This window comes from Trichechus manatus, unplaced genomic scaffold (assembly GCF_000243295.1).
Source record: "Trichechus manatus latirostris isolate Lorelei unplaced genomic scaffold, TriManLat1.0 scaffold00044, whole genome shotgun sequence".
NCBI lineage: Eukaryota > Metazoa > Chordata > Mammalia > Sirenia > Trichechidae > Trichechus > Trichechus manatus.
The window spans coordinates 2,681,159-2,696,128 of NW_004443980.1; positions in this window are offsets into that span (position 1 = coordinate 2,681,159).

Genomic DNA, 14,970 nt, shown 5'->3' on the forward strand with positions numbered 1-14,970 from the left:
GGGAAAGCGTATATCGCCAATTACCGGTTGTTTTGTCTCCCGCTGGAAGTTCAGTGAGGCTGCTTTCTCATACCCCATTTGCTGGTCTCCGATAGGAGTCCGAGATGGCGGATCCGCGCTGCATTAGCTGGTAGAAGACCTCTGCATGAATCTCTCCTCGCTCTCCGTTCTCTGCCAGTTTTCTCACTCCATTTGGTGCTTGGCTGAGTTCTTTATATCTTCATTTGATGTTTTAGGGTTTCAGGATTGTTGTATTCTCTTTTCGGCTTAGTTTTTCGGATCTTTGCTGTGGAGGGACGGTGTGGTGTTTCTGCCTAGAGCGCCATTTTGCCAGAACCTAGAAGCAGAAGTTTGACGTGGTGGAAAAATGTCAAATTGTTCACTACAGATGATCTGGTAAGCAAGTGTGCCTACCTTGCCTATTGGAAAATCTGCCCCTCCCTGCTGTCACATCTTTCTCCCTCGGAGGGCTGGTGTGCTCAAATCAATGACAATGACCTCTTGGTTAGCATAGCAGCCAAGCACTTTAACCACTGCACCACCAGGGCTCTTGGCTGCTTTCTAGGGACTTAAAATGCTGTCATCAAGAATGACTCCATAAATCATGAGTCAAAAATACATTTCAAAGATGTTCATTTCAACATTATTTAACAACCACCAGGAAAAAAAAAAAAATGGAGACAACCTAAATGTTCACCAATATGGAATTGGTTAAGTAAACTATGGTAAGACCCCCATCATAGAACCATAAAAAGAAGTGCTATTGTAGAAGAATATTTAGTGCATGATAAATGTCTAAGATATATCATGTGAAAAAGGCAGTTTTTACAAACCTTCATTTTAGAATATTGCCATTTGGAGGGAGAACATATATAGAGAAAAAAAAGCATTGGAAATAATGTTAACATCAAAAAGTTAACAGTGATTATCTTCTAGACTTATTGGTGACTTAAAATTTTTCTTAATTTTGTTTAGCTGTCTTTTCTAAAATGATTATGTATTATTTTTGTTATAAGAAAAAAACTTTAATAAGAAAATAATTCAAGCAAGAACAATAACTAAACTCAGCATGGTTTACCAAGAAGCTGGAATTCCGCAGAGAAGTCAGATGCAAACTGACTGTCTCAATTGTCTCAAAACAGGTTGTTAAGAAGGTCAGTTAGGTGGGAGATGTAAGTCTGCTAACAGACTGGCAAACTTGTGACTTGATTTTGACACTAGTTATCCTATCCCGATTTTCCAAAGAGGAAATGAAAATTGAGAGAGATTACAGATTTGCCCAAGGTCACAGCTGCTGAGCCTTGTTCTAACTCAGAGGCTGATTCCAAAGTTCACCTCTTCCCACTGGAGAGCATGGGTTCTGGAGCCAGACTGCCTAGTTTCGAATCCCAGCACTGCCACTTACAAGTCATAGACCTCAGACAGGTTATTTAACCTCCCATGCCTCAGTGTTTTGCATAGAGTTGTTCTGAGGTTTAAACGAATTAATACACACAAAATGCTTAGATCAATACCCAACACAGAGCACATACTCCATAAATGTTAGCCAATGTCACTATTGTATTGCTGACCTGTGCCCTAGTCAGTGCTGACTGGTCCAGACCCAATGGGGTCCAGTGAGGACTTTTTCTGGGATTCTGGAACCAGGGAAGTTGGGCTAATTAGGAGACTCTCATAGATTCTACCCCCTTCAGATCATAGGCACACCTTTTAAAAGAGTTTGCATAGTCCATGATGAGGCTATTGCCTGGCATAACCACTGGTCCTGGGGATTGAAGCCCCCTGCCACTGCAGATCTCTGAAACCACTGTCTTAGTCCTCTTGGGCTACCATAACAAAATACCACAAAATGGGTGGCTTTAAAGAACAGAAATTTATTTGTTCAAAGTTTCAGAGGCCAGAAGTCCAAATTCAGAGTATCAGCCATGTCAATTCCTTCTGGGGGCTTTGAGAGAGGAACTATAAACTATAAACTACCACTCAGAAGGGATTAGGACTAGGACCCACCCTACTCTGGTTTGAACTCATTTGATTTAAAAGAAAAGCTCTATTTCCTGAACAAGATCACATTCACAGGTACAGGGATTAGGACTCCAGCATATTTTTAGGAGGACACAATTAAATTCACAGCACTCACTTAATCTTCAAACAAATAACCCAAAAAGCCAAGTGGGAAACTGCCCATTGACACATAGAACCTGCTCAGTCAGTCTATTGCACTGCCCCCTCATCTAGTCCAGGAGAGTCCACAGAGCCTTCTTAAGAGAAGCTGGCTTTTCTTTCATATCCAGAGGCCAACTAGAATTATCAACAGGAAACAGGAGAAGGATACCAGGATCCCAGAGAGGCTGGGTACACCCCAGAGCAGTTTCTTCCCCAGCAGGCTCCCTAGAATACCATTTCTACCATGTTCATATCTGTTGTATGAAAAAAAAAAAAAAATGTTCTGTGGCCAAATAAATTTGGGAGATATTGTGTTAAACAAAAGTATTTCTCAGGATCAAGAAAATGCTAACATGTGTTATAAATCTCTAAGGTGGGAATATGATAGGCAATGTTTCCTGGCCATGGCACCACTTCTTCACATAGTCAAGGACCTGTATTATATACGACACATTTGGAGAAATGTTACCAGGCTCTGTAACCACAGTTCCTCCTCACTCGGGGGCAAAACTGGCAAGATTCTTGGGTGGCCAAGAACGCGGGTGTTGGGATGGTTAATTAAGTTTTTTTATTTATTTATTGTAATTAATGGAAGTGTAGGCAAATCCTTGGAGCCCTGGTGGTGCAGTGGTTAAGCATCTGCCTGCTAACCAAAAGGTCAGCAGTTCAAATCCACCAGCTGCTCCTTGGAAACCCTATGGGGCAATTCTACTTTGCCCTATAGGGTCACTATGAGTTGGAATTGACTCAGTGGTAATGCATTTTTGGAGGCAAATCCTCAGCCACAGGGACTGAGAACAGGGATAAGAAACTCAAGAACAGGCAAAACTATAGATTCTGAGCAGTAGATGAGGAGAGGATAGGAAGGTGTGTTAGTTTCCTTTTGCCTCTGTAACAAATTACCATAAATTTAGTGGCTTAAAACAACACAAATTTATTCTCATAGCTCTGGAGATTAGAAGTTCCAAATTACTTCTCTGGGGCTAAAATCAAAGTGTTGAGAGGGGTGGTTCCTTCTGGAGGTCCTAGGAGAGAATCCATTCCTTTCCTGTTCCAGCTTCCAGAGGCTGCCTGCATTCCTTGGCTGCTGGCCGCATCACTACAATCATCACTTCCACTGTCATATCTCCTTATTCCCCCTCCGACTTTCCTGAATACCTCTTATAAGGATCCTTGTGATCACATTGAGCCCACTCAGATAATGCAGGATTGTCTCCCCATCTGAAGATCCCTAACTTGATCATATCTGCAAAGTCCCGTTTACTATGTAAAGTTACGTAGTCACAGGTTCGGGGATTAGGATAGGGCCATCTTGGGGGAGGGGGACATTATTCATCCTATCAGAGGAGGGTAGAGGCCCGAGGTGGAAAGAGAGGTGAGTAATACAATGGATGAGTAAATCATGATGGAAATGGAAGTGACGGAGAGGATTAAGATTAGGATTAACATGGCCTGGTCTCCTCATGATCAACAGTCAAGATTCTCCCTAAAAGTTCCACCAGCTAGTCATCCTCCTGTATCAGAGGATGGGTTAACACTCCCACAGGCACATTTAAGGGCAAAATGTGGGGACAGTTTCTTCACCTTAAAAGTGGGGCCAAAGCTTCACCCATCTCCAGCAGAGAGCTAGATTTTCTTTCTAATTTGGATATTGGAAACAAAAGCAGAAAATAGACACGTGTAGGAAAGAACAGAGTTAAATGTGGGGTGTTAGAGAATGAATGGGTCTCTGTTTCTCTTTTCACCAGTTGTTATATCTATGTTTATGCATAGATGCTGTAGAATTTTAGAGCAATGATTTTATTATGTTAAGGATAAACAGTGAAGAAGAAAACACACACATATAAACAAGTTATATAGTGGGACTGGAACCATTAAGTGTGTTGAGTGGTAAGGATAAAATTATCCAGAGTGATTTTATATCATGGAGACCCTGGGTGGTGCAAATGGTTAACACACATGGCTGCTAACTAAAAGGTTGATGGCTTGAGTTCACCCAGAGGTACCTCAGAAGAAAGGCCTCTCAGTCTACTTCCAAAAAATCAGCCACTGAAAATGCTCTGGATTACAGTTCTACTCTGACACAAATGGGGTCACCATGCATCAGAGTCAACTCAATGGCAATTGCTATTTTATATCATAGACAATATTTTAAGGCACAAGGTACTTGAGGTCTTTTGGTGAGAGGGCTTTGTCGTCGTACCGGAAACTCAAGGATGCACTTTATTTGCCAGCCACTTGGTAATCTGAGGCTTCCTTGCAATCCACTATCCCAGATAATCTCAGTGAGAATAGACGGTGTCTGATGCAAAGAACACTGTTCTCAGGGAGGGAGAAGTCCCCCTCTCACAAGGCTCTGTCCTTGCCCAGAGAGGAGGGGATCAATCCTCTGGTCCTGGTTAGAAAGACCTCTATACAGGATATTTGATTGGAGATGAACGTCAAAACAAAAGAAAACAAAACCCACTGCCGTCAAGTCAGTTCCAGCTCATAGCTGCCCTGTAGGACCGAGTAGAACTGCCGCATAAGGTTTCCTAGGCTGTAATCTTTACAGAAGTAGACTGCCATATCTTTCTCCCACGGAGCAGCTGGCGGGTTCAAACTGCCAACCTTTTGGTTAGCAGCCTAGTGCTTAACCACTGCACCACCAGGGCTCCTGGAGAGATAAACATAAGCCACCCTTACATTGAGTAGTATTTTTCCCTACACTTGCTCACAGAAAAAAGAGAACTGCTTCTGCAAAGATTATTGTCAAGAACACCATTTGGAGCAGTTGTATTGTAACACATGGGGTTGCCCTAAGTCAGGGGCCAACTCAATGGCCTCTAAAAACAACATGTTTAAAAATCTTTAAAAAATTAAATTCCTGCGGTAAGTCTTAGTGCCAATGCTAGAAGAAGTGAGCTGTCCATTTTCACATTGCCTACTTTCTCAAGGAGAAACAAAGACTTTTTTTTCATGTGTACAAGAATTCCCAAATTTAGTCAAGACTGGAGTTTCACTGTTTTTTTTTTTTTTTAGCAGCAGTTTGCTACCCATAGCGGGGAAAATAAGGAAAAGGGAAAAAGAGAATCTGCCATGGACCGGGAGACAGGGGTGGGGGTAAGCGGTGGAAATCACAACAAATTTTGCAATTTTCATCCAGAGGTATTTAGCCGGTTATTTGTTCAAGCCCATTCGAGTACGTCAAATAATGCTGACCCAGGATGCTGAAAAAATCACCTTTTGTTTTTGTGAAAAAAGGAGAGAGGAAATTGAGGTGAAACTGCAAAATGTTTCTTTTTTTTTCTCATGAAACCACCAGAAACGAAGGTCCTCTTCAGCCGCCAGTGCAAATGTTTTTGCAAAGTTCAACTGCCAAGTGGCCTTTGATGCCTGCCAGTTTTCATAATTGAAAGATACCTTTTTAAATGAACATGCTGGTTTCCTATTGGGTGAGAGCAGCCTTCCCACATCTGGGCTGTTCTCTCTCCTCCAGCAAGGAAAAGACTTTCCTCCTGGGACTTCACTGAAGATGGGTGACGTCAGAAGGCATAGCACAGGATTGCAATCCTCAGTGGCATTCTGTTAGGCCCCGTAGATTTTTCATCACTGTTGCAGACTTTCTAGGCTACAAAATTATGATAAAGTGCACATCAAGAATCTCACAGCAGAGTCAGTCCACACGTGAGAGACTTAGCGGTCTGCTACTAATAAAACCAGATCTCACCTGATTGAAAATCTCTGCAGAAAGCCTGAGCAGGAAGAACAACCAAATAAACAGAGCGAAGGCAAACACTGAAGTGTATGAAAAAACTCTTATTTTTGTTGAGGGCAAGGCTGCAGAAAGACACTGAAAGTGTGTTTTCATTGCACTCCATCAAGGCATTTAATAAAACTGCCATTCCTAACACAGGACACGCTACTCCAGAATTGTTTTCCCAGTTACTCAGCATGAAACTAACATTTGAACCCACCAATCTTTTGAGTTGCAACTTCAATTTTAAACTTTCTATTTAAGAGGTCTCAAGAATATCTATCACTCCAGGCAGAGTAAAGATAATAACACTAAGCTTTATGAATTATTACTTTCCAATCAACGGTGACAGACTTGCTTATATGAACAGGGTGAGACTTTTCATAAGCAGGAGAGTTCCATCCAAGTTCTCCTGATTCTATTTTGCCAAAGAAAGGAAACGGATATTACATTTTAAAATAAAATTCCTCCAAATAAAATCCTACTGAAGCTTAATGTCTGAGAGTTCTTGTGGTGCCTTTATGTTGTAAATGTTGAGGTTTTATATTACTTATATAAGCTTGAGTCTCCAATAGAGCTGGCAGACAAAACTGAAGAATGCTGAAACAGCTGTAGGACTGTATCTGAGTCATTTGGACCAAAACAGGCACAGGGACTGGAAGCAGAAATAGTGTTGTTCCCTCAGACCACTGCAATTCTTTGTTTTGCATTTCAACTTTCAGACAAACAACTAGTAATGGCTGATAATCTCATGAAATCTCAATGAGGCATGCCAATTGGATGCTAAGGCAAAAACCAAACCAAACCTGTAGCTGTCAAGTCGATTCCAACTCATAGCGACCCTATATGTTAAGGCAGGTGCCTGCTAATATGTTTTAAAGGGTCACTTCAAAGGAAGACTCCTTGAGTTTTTAGAAGTGAATCTGATTCCTTTGTCGTTTATTCTATTACTCCAAAGGCTGAATCTTGGAGATACCCAAGCAGCCAGTCCCAGTCAAGAAGAGATGTATTTTAAATAAGAAAGCCAAACAAGGCTGGCTACAAATCCTCTACAATAAACTGCATTAAAGCACACTTTTATTTATCCAGAGTCTGTTCCCTGGCCTGAAGTTTGCTAAGCAGATCAAAAATGAAAAGAATTTTAATTTAAATAGCTTAAGGCAAACTACCTAAAAATTCTTTAAAAAATCATCTAGGAGTATTTCTTCAACTACAAATAACTGACATGTTAATTATAAACAATGCACTAAGAGTGATGTGGTATTATAAATAATGCTTATCTGTAAGTCTTCCAGGACCCCTTAGTAGCTAACTGCTCTCTTTCTCTACATAGCTCGAGTTAATTCAGTGTGAGAGAAGGAGGTAAACATTTTAGCTTTAAATAAAGTTTATTAAAGTATATGTCTCACAAATTCAGGTTGCCTTGCCTCCACTTAGTCTGAATAGTGAACTTTTACTGCAGTCCTTTAAAAGAAACCAACCACTTGCCATCAAGTCAATTGCAACTTATGGTGACCCCGTGTGCTCTGTATGGTTTTCAATGGCTAATTTTTCAGAAGTAGATCACTAGGCCTTTCTTCCAAGGCACCTCTGGCTAGAGCTGAACCTCCAACCTTTTGGTTAGCAGCCAAGGATATTAACCATATGCTCCACCCAGGGACCTGCAATCCTTTAGAGCATATTTATTCCCAGACCATTAACTCACTGTGGGACTTTGGGCAAGTTACTTAACATCTCTGAGCCTCAGTTTATTCCTCTAGGAAAACAGTACTCTAGGAAAAGAGTACATGGAACAACAGGCAGTGCCAACGTGGCACTGGAGTACATGGAACAAAGTAAGTACACAGTAAGTAACAATTATTATTTATATTGATTGTAGTCATAGAAATAGAATATGAGGTGGTTGCTGCCACTTTAAACTACCAATTTATAATTTTGAAGATTTTTTTAACCATAATTCCATAGCAATTAGAATGATTTTGACAAGAGTCCAAGAGGTAGTGTCTACACCAGTCCAAGGGAGGAAGAGAAGCTAAGGATTAATTTAAAAAAAAAAAAAAGCAGATCAAAATAATCCATCAATGTAGCTGGTCATGCACATCTTTTAAGGCCAAAAGACTTAGCAAATAAAGGTTGGGCATCAATGAGCTGTGTAATTGAGGAAACATAGACATAGACTCAGATGTCTGTGGCTAATCTTGAGGTACTGTGCAATCAGGAAGTAAAGGCTAAGGCAGAGTTGTCAACTACCTGACTGAGTGCAGAAGGCTTGCCTCAGCAGGCACACAGAACTCCCAGGCAAAGACTGGGAGACTTACTGATTCCAGGCATTTAAAAAAAAGTTGTATCTGGTCATTAGCTAATTAGTAAGCCAAATGAGCAGGGACTTCAGTGCCACAAACAACAAAGAATACAGACTTTGCAGAATTAGTTCAGAAAAGTCACTAAGCAACAACAACAATAACAAACTGCAAAACAACAAACCCTGGGCAAGGGGGAGAATCTAATTTCCAAAGATGCCACATTATGTTATTTAAAAAATCAGTTTTTAACAAAAAATTACAAGGCATGCAAAGATAAAAGAAAGTATAGCCCATATACAGGGGAAAAAGAGCCAATAGAAACTTTCTCAGAGGAAGCACAGACACTGGACTTACTAGTCATCTAGACTTTAAATCAGATATCTTCAATATGGCCAAGGAACTAAAGGAATTAAAGGAAATCAAAAATAAAAGCATTAAAGATAAGTACAAAAACAATGTCTCACCAAATAGAGGATATCAACAAAGAGATTAAAATTATAAAAATGAAACAAATGGAAAGTCTGGGGTTGAAAAGTACAATCACTGAAATGTAAAAAATGTACTTGTAGAGTTCAGAAGCAGATCTGAGTAGGCAAAATAAAGACTCGGCAAACTTGAAGATAGGCTGATTGAAATTATCCAGTCTAAAGGGCAGGGAAAAAAAAAAAGAATGAGCAAAATGAACAGAGACTCAGAGACATGGGGGATACCATCAAGCATGTCAGCATACACATAAATGGAGTTCCAGAAGCAGAGAACAGAAAGAAAAGGGCAGAAAGAATATTTGAAGAGACAGTAGTTGAAAACTTCCAAAATTGTGTGAAAAACATTAGCTTACACATCTAAGATGCTCAATGAACTCTAAGTAGGATAAACTCAAAGAGATCTGTACCTAGTACTTCATAAAAAAAACTGTCGTGTCGATAGGTAAAGAGAGAATAGTGAAAGCAGCAATGTGAGAAGCAACTTGTCACTTACAATGGAGTCTAAATAAGATTAACAGCTGATTTCTCTTTAGATATCATGGAATCCAAAGGCAGTGGAATTACATGTGTAAAGTGCTGAGGAAAAAAAAAGGCTGCCAACCAAGAATTCAATCTCCAGAAAATCTATCTTTCAAAAATTAAGTAAAAATCAAGTCATTCCTAGGTAAATAATAACTGAGAAAATTTGTTGTCAGCAGACCACTCCTACAAGAAAATACTAAAGGAAGTTCTTTAAGCTGAAATGAAAGGACACTAGAGAGTAAGTCTAATTCATGTGAAGAAATAAACAGCATGGGTAAATGTAACCACATAAACAAATATAAAAGATAGTATAAATGTATTTTTTTGTTTAAAACACTTTTTATCCTATCTGATTTAAAAGACAACTGCATAAAGCAATAATTACAAATCTATGCTGACAAGCATACAATGTATAAAGATGATATTTATATGACAACATCAGTACAATTAGAGCTATATAAGGGCAAGAGTTTTATGTTTTAAGTTAGTGTTAATCTGAATAAGATGTTAATTGTAATCCCCTGGGAAACAGCTAATAAAATACCCCCAAAATATGGTAAAAGAAATGAAAAGGGAATTGAAAAAGTACACTAGAAAATGTCTATTTAACACAAAAGAAGATAGTAATGGAAGACTAGAGGAACAGAATAAGACACAACACATAGAAAACAAATAGCAAAATGGCAGGAATAAATCTTACCATACTAGAAATCACATTAAATGTCTATGATTAAACACTCCAATGAAAAGACAGATATTGACAGATTGAATAAGAAGACATGATCCAACCATACACTGTGTACAACAGACACACAACACACTTTAGATTCAAAGACTCAAAGGTTGAAAGTAAAAGAATGGAAAAAGAGGTAGCATGCAAACAGTAAATGAAAGACAGCTGGAGTGGCTAACTAATCCCAGATATAATAGACTTAAAGACAAAAAATTGTTACTAGAGACAAATATGGACATTTTATAGTAAGGTCAATCCATCAAGCAGATTAACACTTATAAACACATATACACCTAACAACAGAGCCCAAAAATACATGAACCAAAAAGAGAGAGAGTTGAAGGAAGAAATAGACAGTTCAACAACAATAATTTAAGCTTTAAATACTTCACTTTCAATAAAGGATAAAACAGCTAGACAAAAAATCAACAAAGAAAGAGAAAAAGACTTGAACAACACTATAAATCAACTAGGCCAAACAGACAATCTATAGATCACTCCACCCAACAACAGCGGAATACACATCTTCTTAAGTTCACCTGGAACAGTCCCCAGGATTTACTGTATGTTAGGCAATCAAACAAGTCTTAATAAACTTATAAGGATTGAAATCATATCAAGTATGTTTTCCCACCACAATGGATGGAAATTATAAATCAATAACTGAAGGAAATTTGGGAAATTCACAAATAGATGAAAATTAAGCAACATGCTTCTAAATAATCCATGGGTCAAAGAATAAATCATACAATAAATTAAAAAATACTTTGAAATGAAAAAAATGAAAAAGATAACACACCTAAACATAAGGAATGTAGCTAAACCAGTGCTTAGAGGGAAACTTATAGCTTTGGATGCCTGTATATAAAAAGAAAATAACAAATCAATAAACTATGTTAAGAAACTAGAAAAAGAAGAGCAAACTAAATCCAAAAGAAGTCGAATGAGACAAATAATAAATGTTACAGTAAAAATAAATAAATAAATAGAGAAGAGAAAAACAATAGAGAAAATCAATGAAACTTAAAGTTGGTTCTTTGAGAAGATGAGAAAAATTGACAAACCTTCAGCTGGATTGACCAAGAAAAAAAAAAGAGAGAGAGAGAAAAGATTCAAATGAAGGAGGGAATATTACCACCAATCTAACAAAAATAAAAAGAAATATAAGGGAATGTTATGAATAATTACAGATAACCTGGATAAAATGTACAAATTTCTAGAAAGACACAAACTACAGAAATTAACTAGGAAAGAAATAAAAAATCTGAGCAGACCTATAACAAGTAAAGAGATTGAATTAGTAATCAACTTTTCTCTCCCCCAAAAAAAAAGCCCAGCACCAGATGCCTTCACTGGTGAATTCTACCAAATGTTTAAAGAACAATTAACACCAATCCTTCGCAAGCTCTTCCCAAAAATAGAAGAGGGAACATTTCCCAGCTAATTCCATGAGGTCATTGTTACCCTGACACCAAAACCAGACAGATATCACAATAAAAGTATAGGCCAATATCCTTGATGACTACAGACACAAAAATCCTCAACAAAATACTAGCATACCTATTCCAACAACATATAAGAAGTATTATACAAAATGACCAAGTGGAGTTTATCCCAGGAATACAAGTTGGGTTCAACACACCAAAGCAATCAATGTAATACACCATTTAATGGAATAAAGGATAAAACTCACATGCTTATTTCAATAGACACACACACACAAACATCTGAAAAATTTCAACATCTTTTCATGACAAAAGCACTTAACACACTAGGAATAGAAAGAAACTTCCTAAACTTGATAAACAGTATCTAGAAAAATCCAACAGCAAGCATTACACATAATGGTGAAACACTAGGAAGACTTTCACCTAAAATCAGGAACAAGGATGTCAGCTCTTGCGAGTTCTATTCAACATGGTGCTACAGGTTCTAGCTAGGGCAATTAGGCAACAAAAATAAATAAAAAGCATCCATACTGGAAAGGAAGAAGTGAAGCTATCTTTATTTGCTCATGATAAGGTCTTGCGTATAGAAAATCCTAAGTAAGTTTGCAAGGTTGCAGAATTCAAGATCAATATAGAAAAATCAATTGATTTGTATATACTAGCAATAAACAATTAAAAAATTACATTAAGAAAATAATTAAATTTAAAATACCATTAAAAAAGGATAAAATACTTAGGAATAAATATAACAAAACACGTGAAAGAACTATACACTGAAAATGTCAAAACGTTGTTAAAAGAATTAAGGAAGGCCAAAATAAGTGGGAAGACGTCCCATATTCATGGATGAAAGACTTAATATTGTTAAGATGGCAATACTAGCCAAATTAATCTATACATTCAACACCATCTCTGTCTAAACCCCAGTTATGTTTTTTACAGATATTGCTGAGCTAATCCTAAAACTCATATGGAATTGTAAGGGACCCACAAATAGCCAACTCTATCTTGGAAAAGAAGAACAAAGTTGGAGGACTCACACGACGTGATTTCAAAGTTTACTACAAATCTACCGTTATCAAGACTGTGTGGTATAGGCATAAGAATAGTCATATCTATCAATGGAATAGAACTGAGAGCCTAAAAATAAACCCATATATTCATGGTCAACTGATTTTCAACAAGAGTCAAGATAATTCAATGGGAAAAGAAGAGTCTTGTCAACAAATGATGCTTAGACAACTGGATATCCACCACATACAAAAACTAACAAAAAAGGTATCAACGTCCCAGGACTTCCAGCAACATGGCACTCTAGGCATAAGTGCCACGCCGTCCCTCCGCAGCAAAGATCAGAAAAACTAAGCCAAACAGAGAAAACAGCAATCCTGAAACCCTAAGCACCAAATGAAAAGATAAAGGACTCAGCCAAGCACCACATGGAATAAGAAAGTGACAGTGAACAGAGAGTGAGGAGAGATACATGCAGAGGTCCCCTATCAGCTAACGCAGCATGGATCCGCCATCTTGGACTCCTATCAGAGACCAGCGAACAGGGGGTACGAGAAAGCAGCTTCACAGAGCTTCCAGCAGGAGACAGAATAACAAGTAACCAGTGATATACGCTTTCCCAACCCCCACCCTTCTTCACCCCCACTCAGCCTCCTCTGCTTTCCACGGCCACAGTCTCTTGGCCAGGAAGCACCGACTGCTTGGATGCCACCCGCCCACACTGGCCGACTCCCTAAGTGCCATTTGTTGGCTGCTGATGTTGCTTTTTTCCGCTTCTTTTGATTTCTTCCTTACCTCTCACCACCTCCCCCTCCTTTCACTCAAATATCTGGCACCGCGCACCATCTTTGCCTCTTCCTGAAAGGCTGGCTGTAAAACTCCGCTCGTATTTGAAACTGCTTCCTCGTCCATGCTGCCATGCTGGTGGGATCCCGGGGCTTTTTTGTTTGTTTGTTTTGAATTGTTTGTTTGTTTTTTCTTTTCTCGAATTAGAAGCCTGTTCTAGCTGGACAGTACTGTGTGGCTTGGGACCTACCCCCTCACCTTGCACTGACACACAGAGGGATCCCTGAGAGCATTTCTTTTCTTGTGTTTTTTTTTTTTCTTTTTTGGGTGGGGTTTTTCCTGCTCTTTTTTAAATTTGTTTGGTTTTCTTTTCCCTCTTTTTCCCTTTTTGTCTTCCTTCATTACCCAGTTTCTCATCTCCCTATACCTTCCTTCTCTTCCTGTCCCGTGGATACCTGGTGCTGAAGAGCCAGGCTGTACTTAAACACCGAGGAACAACTTTCCAAGACTTCAGAGCCACACCGGTGGGATCCCTGGGAGGTTTGTTGTTCTTTTTTCTTTCTAATTTTTATTTATTCGTTCTTTCTTTTTTTCTTCTTCTTTCTCTTTTTGTTTTTCTCCATTTCACAGTCTCTCATCTCTCCACTCCAACGGCAAGCTTCCCTAATACCCTTTTTTGTTTGTTTGAATGTTTTTGGCTCCTGTTCCTCTCTCCTCTCTCCCATACCCATCTTAGCTCCACACATCACAATCTCTCCCCTCCATCCTGCCTACCTGCACCATGCACTTAACATCACACCACCAAGCTGCACAGGCACTGCCTACCAGAACCTGCCCTGCACTGATTACCAACCCACCCTGGTGGCTGTACTAAGTTCCACAAACAACCCATCCTAGCAACTCCTCTTCAGCGAGACCTGCCCTGCTGTACCATATCTGAGCGACTGACCCAGCCAGTTGGAGAAGGAAGTGAAAATTATGTGCCCACAGATGAGCAAACAACAAAAAAAGCCTGCTCAGACATAGCCAAATTTAAAAATAAAAAAAAAGGACGAAACAAAAAAATTTACAATCAATAAACAAGAAAAATAACTGCCCTGAAGACAGCAGACAATATCAAAACATTTACTAAAACAGGACAGGATGGTTCAAGTAGGTGTTGAAAATAAAACAACTGATGACTCTCCTCTAGAAGAAAATGCACTAGAACTACCTGAGAGGGAATTCAGATCTCTAATACTCAGAATTATCCAAGAGTTGAAGCAAAAAGCAGACAAAAATGAGGAAAAAATAGACAAATTCATGGATAAGGCAGACAAATTCATGGAAAATACAGACGAAAAAATGGAAGAATTCAGGAAAATAATGCAGGAACAAAATGCCAAAATAAATTCACAACTAGAAATTATATAAAAACAACAAGTAGAAATCCAAAAGATAAAAAACAAGATTTCAGAAATGGACAGTATCATAGAAGGGCTGAGGAGCAGATTTGAAATGGTGGAAGACAGGATCAGCAGAATTGAAGACAAACACTTGGACACAACCCTTTTTGAGGAAAAATCAGAAAAAAAGAACACGAAAAATGAAGAGACCCTGAGAATTACCAGGGTTATAATCAAAAGCAAAAATTTTTGAGTAATCGGAGTTCCAGAACAGGGGGAGAAAACAGAAAACACAGAGAGGATCACTGAAGAACTGCTGACAGAAAACTTCCCCAATATCATGAAAGATGAAAAGCTGGCCATCCAAGAAGCTCCATGAACCCCATATAGGATAGACC